Source organism: Ammospiza nelsoni, chromosome 12 (genome assembly GCF_027579445.1).
Source record: "Ammospiza nelsoni isolate bAmmNel1 chromosome 12, bAmmNel1.pri, whole genome shotgun sequence".
Classification (NCBI taxonomy): domain Eukaryota; kingdom Metazoa; phylum Chordata; class Aves; order Passeriformes; family Passerellidae; genus Ammospiza; species Ammospiza nelsoni.
The window spans coordinates 6,793,713-6,812,695 of record NC_080644.1 but is presented as its reverse complement, the minus strand read 5'-3'; the positions used below and the strand labels follow the sequence as shown (position 1 = coordinate 6,812,695).

Below are 18,983 nucleotides of genomic sequence, written 5' to 3'. Positions count from 1 at the left end.
CGGCACCGGCGCTGAGGACGGAGCGCGCGCGCCGCCGCGACCGGGCCCCGCGCGAGGCCCCCGAGGAGCCGCCCTCGCCCCGCGGGGCCGCCCCCGCCCGCCCGGGGCTGTGCGGCCCCCGCCCGCCCGCCCGCGGGCCGCAGGTGAGCGCGGCGGGGCCGGGCCGCGGGCGGAGGCCAAGATGGAGCTGGTGGCGGTGGCGGTGGCGGGGGGGGGTGCGGCGCGGCGAGGCGAGGCGGGAGGACCGGGGCAAGGCGGGGATGTGCCCGCCGGGATCTCCCTGCCCGCCGGCATCTCCCTGCCCGGGGGCATCGCCCGCCGAGCATCCCCGCCCCGGGAGCCCCCGCCCCGGTTCCGGTGCGGGGCCCGCGCCCCCCCGCTCCTCGGAGCAGGGGAAAAGAGCCCCGAACAAAAGGCCTGGGAAGGTGAATTCCAAATGAAAGTCATCTCTGTGTGTGGGAGCCGTGAATCACTCCGGCTCGCTCCAGAAGCCGGGGTGATTTTCCTTTCCCTTTCCCTTTCCTTACATTATCCTGCTTAATTTTTATCGAAATAATTAGCAGCCGCTCGGCTGATGAGGTGCTTAATGAATGACGTACCGGCGGCGGGAAGCAAATCCAGCCTTTATAACGTGCAACTTGCATAGGCAGCATATTTCTGTTTATTCGTGCAGTGTCTTCTGGCTCTCAAATTAAGAATTCCGGTCAGGTAATTCTGAAGATACGGAATGGACCGAACGAGACAGCGGATTCCCTGATAGTGCCTCGCTGCTGCTTTTGTGCTGTATCAATACCTGCCTGCTCCACACCGGTGACACAAAGCCTTGAGGTTATTAGTGGAGTGTGGGCACTGATGGAGCCCGTGCTCCCTGGGGAGCAAGGTGAAGGCCATTCTGTCTGACATAAGAGGGAAATCCAAAAGGTTTTATCTTTTCTAGGTTTGTTTTCATTGGGGTGTTAATTTTTGTGCGCTGTGAGACATTGCTGTTGAGCTGTCTGTGCTGCTGTAAGGGTTAAAAAAAAAAGGCCATAAATCTTCTGCATCATCTCAGACCGGTGTGAAATAATCCAATTCTCCTTGCTGATGTTTGCCTCGTGCCAGCTTATCACCAGGAAAGGGAAACGCTGTGTGTGTGCTTAAATACTGTGTTTGTCTGCTGCTTTTGAAGCAAAAACTTGCAGGCCGCAGTCACCCAGTGGCTGAACAGTGGTGGTTCACCCATTTCTCTGGGTAAATTAAGCTCTCCAAAGTATGCAGAGCTGCAAGGATTTCCTTTGGAAATGCGTCAGAATTGGACCTATTTAAATTCTTGAATTGTAGCAGCCTCCTTGAAGTGGAATTTATTCTTTTGACTGCAATTTCATTAGAGGCGTTTTCAGCTTCTCAGGCATCTGTTGGTTTCAGGTTGCTTAGGATCAGTGTTTGCATTTTTGTTTGCTTTTGGTAGAATATGATAGAATCCTAATCTGACTAAGGGATCCTGAGAAATAGATGCCAAATTAATTTGCTTTAATGAATTAGTTCTAATAAATCAAGTATGCTGTGTGCTGGGAGGGAGACAAGAAGGGAAACAGAAGCTGGAGTGGAAGAGAAATTGACATTAATATATAGAGTGTGAGATGAAAAGAAGTTTATTTTTATTGAGCAGCTTCCTGTGGTTTTCTCGCCATGCTCTAAGGGCTTTGGAGAAATTCGTCATGTTGCTGGCAGTGCAGAATCTGCTTTGTGGAGAACTCAGGCTTTGGAGATGGGATTTTCAGCCAAACAGCTTTTTGTGAGCATAAATAAGTACTTCTCTCCCTCCCTCATTTATTTTGTCTTAGGGATTGTCCACAGTGTTTAAATGAAAGGAGAGATGCTGCAACATGGTCATGTTCCTCCTAATTTTTGGATGTGTTGCATTGATAAATTGCAGGCTGGAGGCTCAAGTGGAAGATTCCCCTCCTTCCCAGAGTGGCTTTGTGCTATATTTAACCATCTTTTATTAGTGAGTGCCTCAAAAAAGTAATGTTTTGTAGCGTGTTTTGGCTCCTGGTGTAGACCATAGTTGGTGTTGATTATTAAACACTGTTTCAGTGTTTTCCAGTGCCCAGGGACCCTGTCCCAGTTTGCAGTGGGTTGTGGGCAGCTGCTTTGGTTTGTGGCTGAGGTGGCACCATCACTGCCCTGGCTGCAGCAGGGGAGTTGCCCAGGATGGTTGGAGCCTGCCAGAGGCTTGTTGAGCTGCAGGTGATGGGAGCAGGGCTTGGAATGCAGCTGGGGTGTGGACAAGCTTCTCACAGCATGTGGAGGCAGCAAGGAAGGTTGGATCCTCATACTTTGGAAACATGGAGCAGTACCAGAGTGTGGCTTAAGAACTTTCATGCTGGATGAGTCCAGAGGAGGGCATGAAGATGCTCCCAGGGCTGGAGCAGCTCTGCTGTGGAGAGAGTTGGGGTTGTACAGCCTGGGGAAGAGAAGGCTCCAGTACTGAAGTGACTCCTGCCCCTGGAGTGACAGGACAAGGGGGAATGGCTTCACTGACAGGGGACAGGGTTGGATTGGATATTGGGAGGAATTCTTCCCTGTGAGGATGGTGAGGCCCTGGCACAGGTTGCCCAGAGAAGCTGTGGCTGCTCCATCCCTGGAGTGTTCAAAGCCAGACTGGATTGGAGCAGCCTGGCCTTGTGGAAGGTGTCCTGACCCATGGCAGGGGAGTGGAGCTAAATCATCTGCAAGGTCCCTTCCAAACCAAAGCAGTCTGGGATTCTGGGATTCCAACAGCACAAGAGTTGATGTTGAGATCCCTTGGCCTCCCAGGTTCTGTGTTTGGCAGGTGGTGGTTGTCAGCACTGATGCTGTTATTCAGTGTAGTTCCTCTCATGGTGAGCTTCAAGAAGGATTTTTGTCTGTTGAACAGTGTGATGGGGAGTATGAAATGGGAACCTAAGTGGATTACCTAAGAAATCATGGTTTAGGTTAAATATAAAAGCTGCTGTTCTGACTATTTTTTGAATTTATGAACTCAATTGTCAGAATATCCTCCCTGGGAAAGCAGGTACAACTGAAGGCTGGAAGGGCCTTCAGCAAATCCTGTCTATCCACTGAACAACTTGACTTAGAACAACAGTGCTGTAACTGCCTCTGATATTTGCCATATTTCTCTCTTTTATCAGTTTGCCAGTTTGCAATATTTTTATAAGTATTGTTAATGTTAATAACCAGATCAAAATATTTTTCAGTATGTCTGGAAATGGGTTGCCAGAACTTTTCTGCAGAGCTTTTGCCCAGACTGAGCACTCCAGTACCTCCCCAGAGCATGCAAACTGGCATCTGCTGGCACCTTCACTGCTCTCCTGTCAAACCACAAACAGGGATTCATTTAAGGTAGTTTTACTACATTAAATGATTTCCCTCACAGTTTGCTTTCAAGCTGTGCAAGTCCTCTTTGTTTGGCTTTGCCTCTGCCTGGGAAGATGAGGATCCTCTGTTGCTCTCCACTGGCCTGAGGAGAAGGATGTTTTCCAGGAGCAGGAGTGTGTGGCTTGGGGTTCTGTGAGGTGCCCCCACCTTCTCAGCAGATGGCACAGAATCCTGCAGTGAGCCTGTCCCCTGTCTCAGGTGTGCCTACCTGGGCCTTGGGACAGCTGGGTCGTGGCAGAATCCAGAGGGAGGGATGAGGAACATCACAACATCACCAGTGCCCAGGACCGGTGTGAAGGATTGCACTGTTCCTTTTCACCTGAAGAAGTTGTTTTCCAGGTGCTCTGATAATTGAAGTAGTTTGAATTAAACAGTACTGGAGCTCTGTGGTGATGATGGTTGGTTAACCAGTGGCTGCTTTCAGTCTTGAAAGAAAGGAGTTTGAATGTTGTGATATCTTAGGATTTCCTTAGAGGCTCAGTTGAAATATTGTCTTAATCAATAAAAACATACAAAGCACAGTGGTTGGAAAGTGCATGTTTTACCTTCAGAGGCACTTTACTTCCTACTTCAGGCCATGCAAACTGATAGAAAGACCTGTGTTCCAGTAGGTGCATCAAGATTGCTTAAATAATAAGATTGTTTTAACATATGTTCAAATTTCTTATTTCCTGGCAACTGCTTCAAATTCCTCTTACTTGGTATCTGCATTGCACTGAAATGTGCCTTTTTAAAGCCTTTTTCTGCCTCTTTCATTAATGGTGAAATGTTTTCAGAGCCACTGTGTTGTAGGGCCAAATTCAGTAAAATCCAAGTGCATTTTTCCTCTGGGTGCAAGTTTCTCATCTTCTTGTGCAAGTATTGAAAGGAGAAAATGGAAGGTTTGTGGTGCACAGGGGTGCAAACAGAACGAGTCCTCTAGGCCTGAGTTAAATTAGCAGCTGCCAGCTCCTCTTTCATAATCTGCTCAAGGGTTTTGTAAATGAGAATAGAGTTTCTCAATGAAAGATTGGGGCTCTTTATTTGTTTTTTTCTTTTTTTTTTTAATATACTTCAATGCCATAATCTAAAATTTGTTGGGCAAATGGTTGAAGAAACAAAAAACCTGGTGGTATTTGCTTACCTGTTACCCAAGCATCACTAAGGAACCTTTTTTTCTGTTTTGTGACATAAGTCTGCATTCATTAACTGGTATTTCTGTGTTGGTGGCTTCTGACCAGTGGATGATGCAAGTAAACAGTTCAGTGGATCTGGTTGCAATGACAGGCAGTATCTAATACCAGTGAGAGAAAAGCACAAACCAGGGATCCACCAGCACCCCACATTTTCCCCTCCTGCTTTTGGGGCTTCCTCTTCCCTCTGAGAATATTTATTTATTTATATATCTGAGCACTTACACCATCCTGCTTCTGCTTTGGTCACAGGGAACTTCACTTCCTTGGTTTCATCTGGGTCTTACTAAAGTTGTGTTCAGTGTCAGGAGTTCTGAACCTTTGTGACTTTTAAGGAACAATCTGTAGAAAAAGTGAATGTACAGATTGCTCACATTTTGCAGGGGCACAGGAGAAGCCCAGAGTTCTCTGATGTCATTACAGTGACCTATGATGCAGTGCCAAAAAGCAGAAACTCACAGAGGTCTTCTCTTTGCATTTCCCCTTTTATGTCTTTAATTTTTTGGCTGTACTTCAAATGAAAATATTCTTTTCCATTCCATCTGCCATTACTTATTTTATATCTTAGCAGGTTTTTCTGTTGCTGTGCAGTTTTATTTATGTAGGCCTTTGCCTGGGTCAGTTGTCAGAGAATTTTCTTTATGTATCTGCTTCTCATGTCTTGAGGATTTAGGGACATTTACTGGAATGTCCCTGAATGGACATTTACATGATTATGTTTAAAGCTGCTTGTGGATAGGAGGGGAATTTGGGATCCAAACTCCAGATGTTGTGGGCAGTTTTTAGTAGTAATATCTGTCATAATCTTGAATGTGCCAGGTGCAGGAAATTCCTTCCACCAAGGCTAGGCCCCACCAAATGAGATATTTGTAATTTCATTTGCTTCCAGAGTTTCCTGAGGGTAAGCAATTAATCTATTGTTAAAAATATTTTAAGTAATGTCTGAATTTTTCTTCTCTGTAGTTCAAAGGTCATTATGAAAGCTGGTGCTCTTGCTTCTGATAGTTAGAAGTACAGGAAGGGAATGAGATGACAAAATGGGATTTGTAAGATCCTGTTCAGAGCCTGGGCTGCAGTCTGCCTTTGGGAGACATGTGACATTGTGATAAAAGCAGGTGGAAGGGGAATAAAATTAATAAGTGTTCATGTGCTTTCACAAAGGCCATGTGGGATGCCTGTGGAATCATCTGGACAGGGAATTGAAGCAGTGCTTGGTTTGGTTTTTTAAAGGTCTGCTCTAGTCCACATCCTCAGGGACTGGAGTTATCCCTTTGCAGTCCCAGGTCAGACTGGTGACAGCTTTGAGGTGACACACTGGACCCATCTGACACAGCTCACCTGACCTGATCTGTGTGGCATTTTGGGCAGGGGCCCTTGGTGGGTGTGGTGAGCTGGGGAAGAGGTTTGGAGTGGTTGGTGGGGCCTTGGTTGGAGGTCCTGCATCCTACACTGCCCCCAGCACTCCCTGGCATCTCCTCACCTGCTGTTGTTGAGGAGGAGGGGAGGGACCATGAAATCCACTGAAATCTGAGGTGACCTGTTTCTGGGAGGCTATAACCAGAAATGTTCCTGTTTTAAATTGAATTTAAAAGCCAGATTCAGTTACTGTTCAGAGCAGTGAATAGATTTAAGTTCCTGGTCCATTCTGAGCTGTTGTTTGAGAACTTAGGAATATTTTCCATGTGTTTCCTAACAAGTTCTGTTGCACAGGGACCCTGCTGTCTCCATTTGTACAGTTCTGAGGTGTGTCTTGGAGTTTTTCTGGTCTGAGTAGTGAAGGAGAAATAGGGTCTGAAGCATGTCTTTTCTTTAGAAAACTTATTTTATCATTTTGGTGTTTGGTTTGACACATCACTGGTCAGTCAGTCCTTCTGAAGGCACTCATTTTAATGCTGGGAAATAACATTCTTGCTTGGAGTACACCATTTTTATCACATAGCAAAATAAATGCATGTTCCATAGAAGTATTTTTGTCTGGACAGTAACTAGTGAAAATATTTATTTTCCCCAATGAAGTCTCACTTCTTCTTTTCCTACAAAGTTCCTGATTTCCATACTAGCTCACTTCATTCTTGTTGCACTTTTAAATTGGCATTGGAAGAGCATTGGCTCTTCACAATTGATTTGGGAAAACCAGGCAGTCAGAATTAATCAGGAGGTGTTTGGAAGGTGCACAGGGTAATTTCCCAAGCCTACCTTGCTGTTTCCCTGAGGGCTTTGGGTGACAGGGCCAGCAGCCAACATGACTTTGTTCTGGGGCCTGGCATGGAATATATGTTGTGTGCAACATCCTGGATGATGAAAACCCTGCAGCTCCTGTGCTTCTCCTGTAATGCACAGCTCCTTACCCTGGTTTCCTGCAGCATATCTAAAAACCACATTTCTTCCTGTGACTTGGTTTTTTGATGTTTTCCGTATAAAGGCCAGGGAGTCCTTCTTGCTGTTAAAAAGGATCTGTGATGACTTTCACTCTTCTTGCTGTTTTGAGGCTGTTTAAATGTGCAGATGTATGAAATATTATTTTTAAATGACCCTCAGTGAGGAAAGGTGCTATTTTACAACTAATTTTGTTCCTGTTAAGGATCTCCAGGAGGACATACCCTTGGTTTAGGGAATACATGTAGGAATGACCCTGGTTTAACATTGTACTGATGGCATCACATCAGGGGTACAGGCAGAGTGAAGAGACATCTGTCACGCTCCAGTGTTCGTGAAAATCAGAGGCTGGAATAAAAACATCAGTCAAAAACTATGCATAGGGGTTTCTGAATTGATTACCAGTTATTTACATGGAAAAAAGACTAAATGTGGTCATTCCATACTTTGTGCTGAAACTGAAAGGCCTTGGGAATGGCCTTTGATAATGGGGTTAAATTAAGCCCCAGTATAACCAAAAGTGGCCTTTTGGTTCTAAGCCCTCTGAAATATGACTCCTGTCTGAAAACCTAGTGTATACAATCTACATGTGTTTTAATTCTTGCCCAATTACACTGTTAGAAAACTCAATTGCAAATGAAGTCTGAACATGGTTTTTCCTGATGTGTCAGGATTTCAACCTAAGTCTGTGGTCTGCAATTCAAGCTGTGTCTTTGCTTATTAAATCACCAGTGAGTTAGTGGGAAAATCAGTAGGACAGATACATTCTTTGCTACCCTATTATTTCTAAATTATGGACTGGCTTTTCTTTTTTTTTTTTTCTTTTTAAGCCATGAAATACTGTTGCTAGACTGAGTGGTGGAACTGAGGACATCCTTCATCAGGCAGTTTGCAGATTAAGTGTATGCAGAGTGAGAGAACAGGGAAATAAATATCATTATGGTTTGTGGGGGAGTAGTATAAAATAAATCTTTTTGTTGGTGAAACCACACTGTATGGTTAGAAAATACCAAAGAGTTTGTCTTCTGTGAGAGAATGCCAGTTTAAATTAAAGCTGGTTTTAGTCCAGCCCTGTGATTTGTTTGGGTATTTGTAGCTGAAAGAGCTGACTCCCACATGCAGGGGGTGTACTGGGCATCATTCTGGGGTTATTATAAGAATATTGTGACATTAGCATTGTATTCATAAGGATGAATTTGGGATCAGTAGGGAATAAATGTGTTCTGTATCCCAAGGTGCTTCTCTGATTTACTGTGTGTTTGCCCCTTGACATATGCTCTGGTTTAATTCACCTGAGAAGAAACTGAAATATTTGCAGTGAAGGCATCACCTCTGGCATCACCCAGCCTTCAAAAGGAACTTGGTTGAATTTTCCTGCCAAAACAACAAGTAGAAGTTTTGGGAAATACAAGTTGTGCTGGTCAGTTCAGATTTTATTGTGGAATTCTGTGGTTTTAAGCCCCTTCATGCTTCTGAATATCCATGTGCTGGGGGTTTGAATGGGGCAGATATTAAACTCATTGTGGCTTTTAGACCATTTTCTGTAACACCTGACACAACCCAGAGGGGAGAAATCTGTGGCATGAAGTGAAGAACGTCTTCCATGACATATTTATCTATATATATCTATATATATCTATTTCCTGGAGATGGTCTCTGGGGCTATTGGTTTGTTTGGGTTTTGCTCACCCCTCCCAGTGGTCAGAGGGGTTTTACCTACAGCCTGTGCCCCATTTCTAATCAGAGCACCCCTTGCTCCTGCTGATGCTTTATTGGTTTTGTTTTTATTTGGGTTTCTTGGTTGTTTTTTCAAGCCTAAAATATCTTTTACGACACCAATTGCTCAGTTTCTGTGAGGAAGTGAAATAATCAAATAGTCTCTTCCCCACCCTCCACAAAAACTGGGGAAATCCAGTTGAGCAATTAGGAGAAGTGAGGATCTTTAGATATGCTTAATTTTTTAACTTTGCAGAGGAAATAATCTCTGGAACTAAAGCCTTTGGACCTTAACTGAGTGGATACATGTGCTGCTTGAATAATTATGCTTCACCTTAGGCTGGAGGACCTGATTGGATACAAGAGGTAAAAGTAAATGGGGGAGAGGGAAAGTTTATTTTCTGCCTGTATTATTAAATAAATAAGCATAATTTTTAGAATAAAACCTAATATCCTGTGAAATAGAAAGGCTCTGACAGAGGCAGTGTCATTGGGTTCCTGGTAATCACATAAAGACATTTTGGCTTTTCTGCTTCTGAGCTTTCTGTGTGATTGTTTCTGGAAAATATAAAATCTTTATAAGTTCTGTTCGATTCTGCTTATTTTGCCTTTTTATTCATAACTTTTTAAGTGGAAGATTTGTGTGCTTGGTGGGAGAGAGCCATTAAAGAGCAGAGATTAATAATCTGAAAATAGGTGAAGTTTCTCAAAAGGGAAGCACCAGAGTGGATCATTTTAGATCAGGATGAGGATATGAGTATTGCCTTCAGATGTTGTTGCCATAAACTGGTCTTCTGGTTTGCTTTTTTTACTTAGTAAAATAAAGTCTTCATTTCAAAGTCTTTAACAAAAACTGCTCATGATTGAAACTGCCAAGAGTGTTTATCTGATGACAAAGCAATTCTAACACCAAATTAGGTGGAAAATAATTTTGGTACATGTTTTGCAGTTGGTAAGGCCATACTTTCACATTATTTAAATTGTGTGTATGGGGAAACCCTCATTCACCTTTTCATCTGCCTCACAGTTGATAGGAAAAGAAGATAGGAATGAACTTTTTTCCCCTCCATCTCTTACTGCTGTCCATGAGCACAGAGAGGAGCCACCTTCCCCTGCCCTTCCAAGTTAATTTTGGATAGATCTTTTTCTTGCCCTTCGCCAACCAAGTTGCAGTTTGAAAGATGTGTTCCTTTCTGTTCCTTTTGTGTCTCAAACTGCTTATTTGGCTTTTTTGCTGTTCTTTGTAACCTCACTTTGTTCCTTCTTTTTGACCAGGCAAAAGCCTCCTGTGCTGTAAAAAGGAGCTGCTTGGATCAACGTTATCTCCTTAAATTCTCTTTTTGTAACAGTCTGCCAAGGGACTCATGTTTTGACAACTGATGTGATTTTCTCAACCTTTTCTTACACAAGACAATAGACTTCTTTTTTTCTTTCTATTTAAAAACCTTTCGTTGTCTTACCTACAGGTGTGACATAATAATGTAAATCTCATTTTTATGTGAGTAGACCCATCTGTTCCAAGAGTTCTTTTATATTTTAAAGGTTAGGCTATATCGATATAGTCATTAACAATATGAGGGGTTTTTATTGATGTAGTTTATACAACCCACTTAGCAGAAGTGGGGCTTTATGTCTATGCAGAAGTTGAAGATATTTCTTCAGAAAAGTGGCATCAGCATCACTCATCCCAGCAGGGAATGTTGTGGGTTGGCTGATTGGTTCTGGTGAACTTGCAGTGAGTAGTCACAGTGATTCAAAAACTACTTATAGGGAGGAAAAATTAAAAGTAATAATGAACAAAGCAAACACAGCTGCTGATTTTTCAGAGATTTTTAACTAACTGAGTAAGCAGATGTGGAGATTTTATTGCCATGTGCAGTTTGTGATGTTGCACTCTGCACATAAACTGCTGTGATGTCATAAACAATAATTCATTATTACTGAAAGATTAAATAGGAGCAATGAAATCCTAAGTAGGGAATCCACTGACCCCATCCCCCCCCAGGTTTTTAGAGTAATTATTTTAATTGAGGAGAGAGGACAGAAAATGCAAATCCATTACTTCATATTTTCTCCCCTAATATGGAAAGCTTTCTTTGGTAGGTTTGAATCTTACTCTTGTGTAGGGTAAAAGGTCACAAGTCTTTATAACAGGTTGGTCAATCAGACTTAAATGGTTACATTTTAATCTGCTAAGCTCATTAGAGAAACAACTCTGTGTCACTGTAGTTAAGTTTGTCACAAGTTTCAATGGAACCTCTCCTGCAGTCAGCAGTGGTGGATGTTAGTAATTTCAAACTTGAATTTAGCAGAAAAATGGTATTGCTCCAGATTTCAATTATTTAAAAGCTGTGTTTTTCTGTTTTTTAAAAGAACTCAAGAGAATTTAATGAAGTTTTTAGTGTCACAGTCTTTCAGTATAGAAGACCTGTCCTCTGTTCCCAAGGCAGATGGATTTGGACACAGTAAAGTTCTTTTTTTCCAGGAGATATATGCATTTACATCAATTCCTTGGATACTCAGCTTTCCATCAGGGCTTATATGTTAAAACAGAATGTTTTTATGGATATGAGATCTCTCACATGATCTTTATCAAAAGGTCACAAACTGAATAGCAAAATTCAGCTGAAAGGCTTTTGTGCTGTGATATATAAAATATAAGCAATGCCAGAACACACTCTTGGATGCTTTAATGGAATATAAAATGTTAGTGCTCTGATTAATAGGTTAAAAATCTTTATTTGAAGACAGCTAAGGGCAAAGAAAAGTGCTTTAAAATAATAGTGGTCTTCTGCTTGCACTTGTTAGCCAGAGTGCTTTCCCTTCAGCTGTTTGACATTGTTTTTCCCGTAATGATTCATTTTGCAAGTCATGTAAGCAAGAAGGGATGTGAAAATAAAGCCTTTGGAGTTTCTGTTTTGTATATTGGTTATTTAATTTACCTTAATTGCAGCCTTATTTCTTATAATACTTGCTAACCATGATACAGCTCCTGTACATGGTGGAGATGGATTATGAAGCCATGTATGCTGAAGATAATTTCCCCTTTCTGGTAACAATGTATGGAGCAGGATGGGGACAATTCTGTCAGTAGAATTATTCAGTAAAAAGAGTTATCCTGCATCACTCAGAGGAGATTTGGCTTCTCAAGAAACACACATGCTTCTTGTCCAGTAGAGCTGAGAACATGTCTGATTTCTGCAAGGAGAAGGCAGTATCTGTCTCTTGGGCAGAGGAGAAAAGGGTGCTGAGCAGATTTATGGTTCCAGTGTATGGGGAAGATACAACAGTACATAAATTGAGTTCTAATTTGCAGGAGAAATAAGGCTGGAAGAGCTGGTTTGCTATGAGCAAAATGGTTGCAAGAGCATGCAACCTCCCCAAGCAAATTTCTTCCACTGTGTTACAAAATTTACCACAGTTTTGATGTGTTGCTGAATTCAGTTTGCATTTTTGAGGCTTTGCTTGTTTTTATCTTCATCATTCTTTAATCTTTTTTCTTCTAATTTTCATACTCATTTCTGTATTTTCTGATTCTTAGACAGTTATATATTCCTGTTCCCAGACTTCCTCCTTTCTCATGTGTGTTGTTGAGCTGGGTGTCATGCACTGATGTAGATTTGAATGCTTCCATTCCTTTTCCAGCATCTGTCCTTTCATCTTCTCTGCTTTTGTTTGGATTGTGAATATCATGTAATAAGGAGGGGAGATATTTACAAGTAATTACAAGCAGGGTATTATGTAGAGCTCTGGGTCAGTGGATCTGGCCTGCTGAATAATGAGATTGGATGGGGAGATCAAAACATTCCTGAGTCACTAAATTGGAATTGCCAGTTGCAACAGAAACTGAGGGAGTGAACCCCTGGGAGGTGCTGGGCTAGCTCAGTGCTGGCAGGGAGGATGAGAAGTACCTGGCATGGGTTTCTCATGTACTTTGATTTTTACAAGAAGCAGTTTCCTTGGGAATTTATTTTTGTCTTGTTTGGTTATTTTCAGCTGTAAATCAGGCTGCCTGCTTTTAATGAAACTTGGTATTGGCATAGCTGTGAGACTGAAGAAAATATTGCTGCTTGCATCCAGATTAAGACAACACTTGACTGTGTATTTTGAGTCTCTGCATGGCTGGTTATTATATATAAGTGCTGTAAAAAATACTAACTTTTCTGCTGATGGAGTTTTGATGAGGCCTAGGCCAGGATCTTATATTTGAACCTTCTATCCACACATCATGGTCTGATATTTACATCATTATGTGCCCAGTTCTGACCTTAGCAGGATAGCTCATTTTTTCAAACTACATTTGCTTCCAAATTACATTTGGACTTTGGTTTTTTCCCCTTTCCTTTTATGTTCTATTCATATTATTTCCATAAATTGAACATAATTTGACTGTCAACATACTTGGATCTGGGCTTGCTGTCTGAAACAGAATGAGTGGCCCAATTAGAGGTGGTCTTCATCTGGGTAGGGAGCCATAATTCTGGTTGCCAACAGCATTAACAATCTGCAGCTTTCTATAAATGCATAAATAATGTTCTTGTGGATTATTTTTAATAAAGAAAGCTGGGGGCAGAGAACCTGGAAGCTTCTATAGCTTCACAAAATAGCACATTTTTCCTTGGGGAGTTACCCCCTCCCTAGTATTGCACAGGCTCTGAGTGGGAAAGTTTAACTCCCTGCCTTTCGTTATTCAGGAAAAGTCCTTTGCTGCTTCCTATCAAAGGAACTAAACAGATCCATTAACAATAAGCTGATTATTGAGTTGTTGCTTGGTTCATTCATACCCACTTAGGGATGTGTTGCTGGATCAAGCAGCTTCTTACAGATGGCACCAAGCAACTGCTGTGGGCAGCAATGCCAGCAGCTCCCTGGGTTTATTCCCAACATCTCTGTTTGCCATGCTGGAACCTTCCAGCCCATGAAAGGCATAATTATTAATTCAATGAGGAGTTTATTTCTCAAGTGCATTCAGAGCTGGTTCTCTGAAAGCTGTTGAAAGGGTTTGTATGGCAATTAAGTGATGACTTGCCAGGTAAAAACTGCTCTGAAGTTCGCTCACGAGGTTTAAATTGTTCAGTCATCTCATGCATAAGTGACTTTGTGATTGGTGATGTGGGTTAGATGTGTCCTGCACCTGCTTAATCAGAAAGGTATTTTAATCTGTTGCAGTGAGTTTCCCTGATTTTTTCTATAGCACCATGCAGCATTTCCTAGGCTGTTCTTGCCCCTTTGCTCTGTTATTTCCATGCTGGAGCTTGACTGCTGAAAGATCGAGTGTGCTGCTGGGTCACCTCAGGTTCTCTCCCTCCTTGTACACCAAAATGAGACTGGTTTTCATCTGCATCAGGGTGAGGGAATCCAAATTGGTTGACAGCATGGTTTTCTTGATGGAAATGTGTCCTGGCAGGAGGAGCTGGTGCTGCTCCCCAGAGCAGGCTGTGCCTGCTGCTCCAGTGCCGGAGCTTGGGGTCTGCTCTGTTGGCTAAGCTGCTTTACAGTCTCTCTCTAACAGCACAACAGATTAGCAAGACTTGAAAAACATGCTTCTCATGCTCTCAGTATATATATTCACAAAGGCCTACATTGAAAAAGTCCAAAGTCTTTCACAGATAATGGTTATTAGAGTTTCCATGCAACTGGGTAGGTGTGTGTCTTTCCCATGATAAGTTAGGGAGAAGAGACTGAAGCTCTGGTTCAAACCATAGAGGCCTTGACTCTGTATTTTTAAATATTTGTCATTTATTTCGACAGTTTATCATTCTAAAGACAAATATTTACATTGTGAGGACTTATTTGGTACTTGTGATACAGATATTTATAAAACACTTGTGTGTTTTTACTGCCAGTAATGTAATGATAATTTATCAGTGAATCCTCAACTTCAGAATTGGTGAACAACTAATTTGCTTTTGTTTTGTCTTTAGGAGAATCAGTTTTAGAAGTGTGTGAAGATTGCTATCACCCTAGAATATTCAAAATAGACACCAGGTGAGTTCTGGAAATTTTTTATTTCTTGTATCTCATTTAAAGGCAAAATATTGCTGAGGAAACAAAGTTTCCTACAAAAATCTCTTACTACCTCAGGAAGCCAAGGCTAAAACACCTCATATTTTTGTGGTAACACAGTCTTGTGTATGCTTCTCTCATCACCCTTTTAATTTTTTTTCCTCCCTTGAAAAATACCAGATTGTGAGGACAACTCTAAGTGACTCTGAGACAGATGGACAGGATGTGGAGGCCAGTGGTGCTTTTTCCTTTCTGTGACAAATCAATATTTACTGAAGTGCTTTCAGGCTCGGTGTTTTTATTTAGGCTTTTACTGATAAATGCTGGTTGGTATAGAATAATTCAGTTTTAAATTAACACCTAAAGTTAGGTGCTATTGTAAGTTAATTTTCTGCACAGGAAATCTTTGCAAAGCCAGAATTTTAGCTTTAACCAACATTATATTTTACTACTTAGCAGCAATGCTTTGTGGAATCCAAATCTTTCCTAAAATACTCAAGTGCTTCCTAAAGTCGTATAATAAAATATCAACTAGACATTATTTTTATAAGAGCTGGCAAAACATAATTTCCAAGCTGGACTCTTTAATCATCTTTTAATGTGCTCTTAAAACTTAATTGTAGAGGGCTTGACAGCATTCCTGATAGTTTGTGTTACTGACATGTGCAGGGTTGAGCTGACCTGGGACAGCAGCAACTCCTCCTGTCCAGCACTTCCCTGAGTCTGTCTGTCATTCCTTCTGGTGCCTGTCTTCCCTTTTGGGGATTCCTCTGTTCTCTGTGTTACTGGGGATTTTTTGGAAGACTGAGAGGATGTTATGTGCTGGTTTTAACCAAACTCTTTTGCAAACAATACCCATTAAGGTTAATAACCTCCCATTGTCCTGTGTCCAGTGGGTATCATTCACTGTGTCAGCAGGAGGTGGATTTTCTCCTTCACAGAGGGATTTCACTTTCTGGAGCAGCTGTTTCCAACCAGGCTCCCCACACTGTGTGCAGACAGTTCACTGTAATGCAGTTTTTACCTGTGTACAGGTCTGGGTGTTGGCACATCCATTCAAGGAGTGATTTCATTATTTTATTTAATTTTTAGGAACTTAAACTGAGAAGTATACAGGCATGGAGAAAATTAGAATTCTGGAGATTGTGCTCCAGCTGGAGATCTTTAAAGCTAACCTTGTTTGGTGTCCTGTGCCCCTTTTGATTTTGATCAGTGCAGCTGAACAGCCACAAGTCCTTCCTGCAGCAGCCTTTCCTCCAGCAAGGAAATTCAAGGGACAGCAGTGCCTGTATCACTTACATAGGGGGAGATGGGAAAAGGGAGAGTTGAGGTTACAGTTTCCAGAGGTTTGTTCTGGGATAAATACTCAGTGCTTCAGCCCTGGAGGGAAATGAGAAGAGCTCAGAGGCTGATGACACCCACATACTGTGGCTGTTGTCCATGGAATGAGCCTTCCATCCCTTTATCTCAGGGTAGCCCTCCCTAAATCCAGCAGAGGTGGTTCAGTGTTGTCCCAAGCACTGCTGTCTGTGTGAGCAGGGTCCGTACAGCCCAGCATGTTTTCCTGCAAAAATGTGTCCTCCTCACTGCCAGCTTCCACTGACATTCTTTGCAGCATCCTGCAGTGCATCAGATGGAGTTTAATTCCTCCTTCCCTGCTTCTGGCCACCAGATCTGCTGTCACCCTGTTCAGTGCAGACATTATTTGGGATGTTCTCTGAGTATTTAATTCCCTAAACTGGCAGAGAACTATGGATTTTTTTCCCTTGGCTGTAATAACTCTTTGCCATTTTAATGAGTTAAATACAACTTCCAAAAGGGTCAGCAGACCTTGCAGAAACTAAGGTATCACCAGTTTCATGAAACTTGATGGGTTTCTTTTGGGAAGCTGAAAAGCAAATTAGTGTTTCTAAGGTTAAATTTTCCATGGAGGTATTTAGAACATTAAGGCTGACTTCCATAAATAACCTGCCAGGTTTAATCTGAGTATTTTCAGTGAGGTGGTGCTGAATGCAGCTGCCTGTTGTGGTAGAGCTGACTGGGGCAGGATATCGTGGTGCTCAGATGGTTAAACACTCTGCTGGTTAATCCAGGAGATTACCTTTCTCCAGAGCCTTCCCAGAGAAACCTCTTCAGGGCATCCTGCTTGGATAGAAAAGGGAGCAGATGGTTTGTTGCTGCTGAACACAACAGTTTTTAAAAATGCAGGGCAGCTTTCAGGATTGTGAATTAGAGCCACGTGTGAAAACAGCAGAAATGATACCTGAGTTTAGGAAAATTGGAACTTAAATAACTTGCACCTTTACTGTCTGTTTTATATTAAAAAAGCCAAAGGTTGAATTCCTAGTGATAATACTCCCCTGTTCCCTTAAGTAAAAAGCTTCCCAGATGAATTCCCATCCCTGCCTTGTCCTCCACTCTCCTGCCAAGGCCAATGTGTCCATTTCATCCCAGCTTGGAGAAATAAATGTTAACATCCCATTAGACCAAGCTGTGAATCCCCAGCACTGTTCAGATGGAAGCAATTAAGGATGCAGCAGTGTGGAATTGTATCCCTGTGCCTGCAGACTGACTGCCTGGGTCATACTGAATTCATTTTTATTAAACAAATTGGCCCTAATTGAGCAGTGCAGATTTTGTTAAGCAGAACATGGTGTATGGCTGTGATCTGCAGCATCTGTCACCAAGGCCACGCTGGATTGATGTTACAGGAAGCTTGTTATGCTTAAATAGAGCTGCAGCTTGTAGCAAAAATGTCCATAATGCCCTGGAAGCTCCTGTTTGAAGCAGTGCCTTCTTCACGAGGGCTAAATCAACATGTGGAATTCCAATCAAGGTGCTTTTTTTTCCTCCTGTTGACTTCTCAGGTCCCTGTCCAAGAGCAGTGGTGACAGACACTCCTTGGCAGGAGCTGCTGGCAGGGACTGTGTGCTGGAGCTGCAGGGAGGTTCTGGGAGGGTGGGAGGAGGTGCTGATGGGCACAGAGCAGGAGGAGCTGAGCAGGGAGCCTGGGAAGCAGCAGGGGCAGGCTGCTGTGATTAGGTAGATTAGCAGAGACACGCCAGGATCATCAGTGTTTGACCTCAGCTCCGGGGCAGAGGGGGCTGGGAGCTGCCTGTGGGAAAGGCTGGCCCAGAGGGTTTCTTTCCTGAAATATGGTTTTCCTTTCCCTGAATCAGATTATGCCCCAATAAGTGAGTTGTTTGTGTTGTGTCTTGCAGCACTCAGTACTTTTCTTCCCATACAGAAAGCTTTTGGTACTGAACAGTGTCCTTGAAAAGAAAATACTTCCTCTCCCTACCCACACATTCACCTTCCAGATTTGGGGTGTAGTTTGAATTTTTAGCCAGAGAATTAAAGTTAAGACAAATAATTATTAATAGTAATAATTTGTAGCATTCTCTAGGAAGCTTTAAATTAAACTAGGTAGAATTGCCAAAGGCTTCTTGAAGGTGATTAGATGAGAGTTTGGTTGAGCCAGTGTATTCCAGTTAAAACAACTGGGCCTGGTGAGCAGTGTTAAATGGATGTAAAGGCAGAGAATCAACAGCAGGCTCTGAGCTGAACAAGACAGTGGTGATGTGTCTGTCCACATCCTTGTCACTTGGTCCCCCTTGTGTGGGTGTGATGATTCCCATGAGTTGGGAGGAGCAGAGGTGTGGTCACAGCTCCTCCCAGGCAGTGCAGGGGGGTGAGGGCTGAGGGTGTTGCTTTCAGCCAGCCTTGTGAAAGCTGAGGTTATTAATTTGTTATATAAGACATAGGGTTAAATTAGAAAAGTCTGCTGCTTTAAATATCTTTTTCAAAGGCTGCATAATCTGGTGTGGGCTAATTGTAATGACATAATCCAAAAATAGCCAATAGTCTTTTCTTGGATGCTCATCCTGGCTGCAGTTCTGCAGCTAAAGAACAGCAAAGCTGATCTCCTCAGGGTGGGAGAGGGCAGAACCAGATCTGCTCCTGGCATGGCACAGGGGACACCTCTGGGGTCTGTCACATTTGGATCTGGAGCAGGAGGTTAATCCATGTTCAAGTAACGTGATTTTAACTAGAATGCATGTTAAATGTTGGAGCCACAACTTTAAATAGTGAGAGAGGGGATCTCCTCTCTGGGCAGACATTCCCTCTCTCCTTGTGGAATGCACAGCTTTGGTCACACTGGATTTATCTAAGGATTCTGTTTGGCCTGGTGCTGGTGATAAGATGGGCGACTGGGATTTGGGAGGTGTGGGAAAGGTTGGTTTTTGTTTTTGTTTTTTAAATGTAATTTCTGAAATAGAAAATACAAATAAAGTCAGTTACTCCTATGCT

At 42.6% G+C, this 18,983-nt stretch overlaps 1 protein-coding gene across 2 annotated transcripts in view; it reads left to right on the top strand.

Moving 5' to 3' along the window:
- Positions 1 to 41: 41 nt before the first annotated feature.
- DNAJC5 (DnaJ heat shock protein family (Hsp40) member C5) overlaps positions 42 to 18,983 on the top strand; it is a 30,681-nt gene continuing 11,739 nt past the window's right edge. The window contains exons 1-2 of one of the 2 annotated variants that reach the window (XM_059480494.1): positions 42 to 143; positions 14,591 to 14,654. The gene's annotated coding sequence lies outside the window, so the exon portion shown is untranslated. Of the gene's footprint in view, positions 144 to 8,872; positions 9,033 to 14,590; positions 14,655 to 18,983 lie in introns of those variants that run through there. The other variant, XM_059480493.1, reaches the window with a different exon arrangement.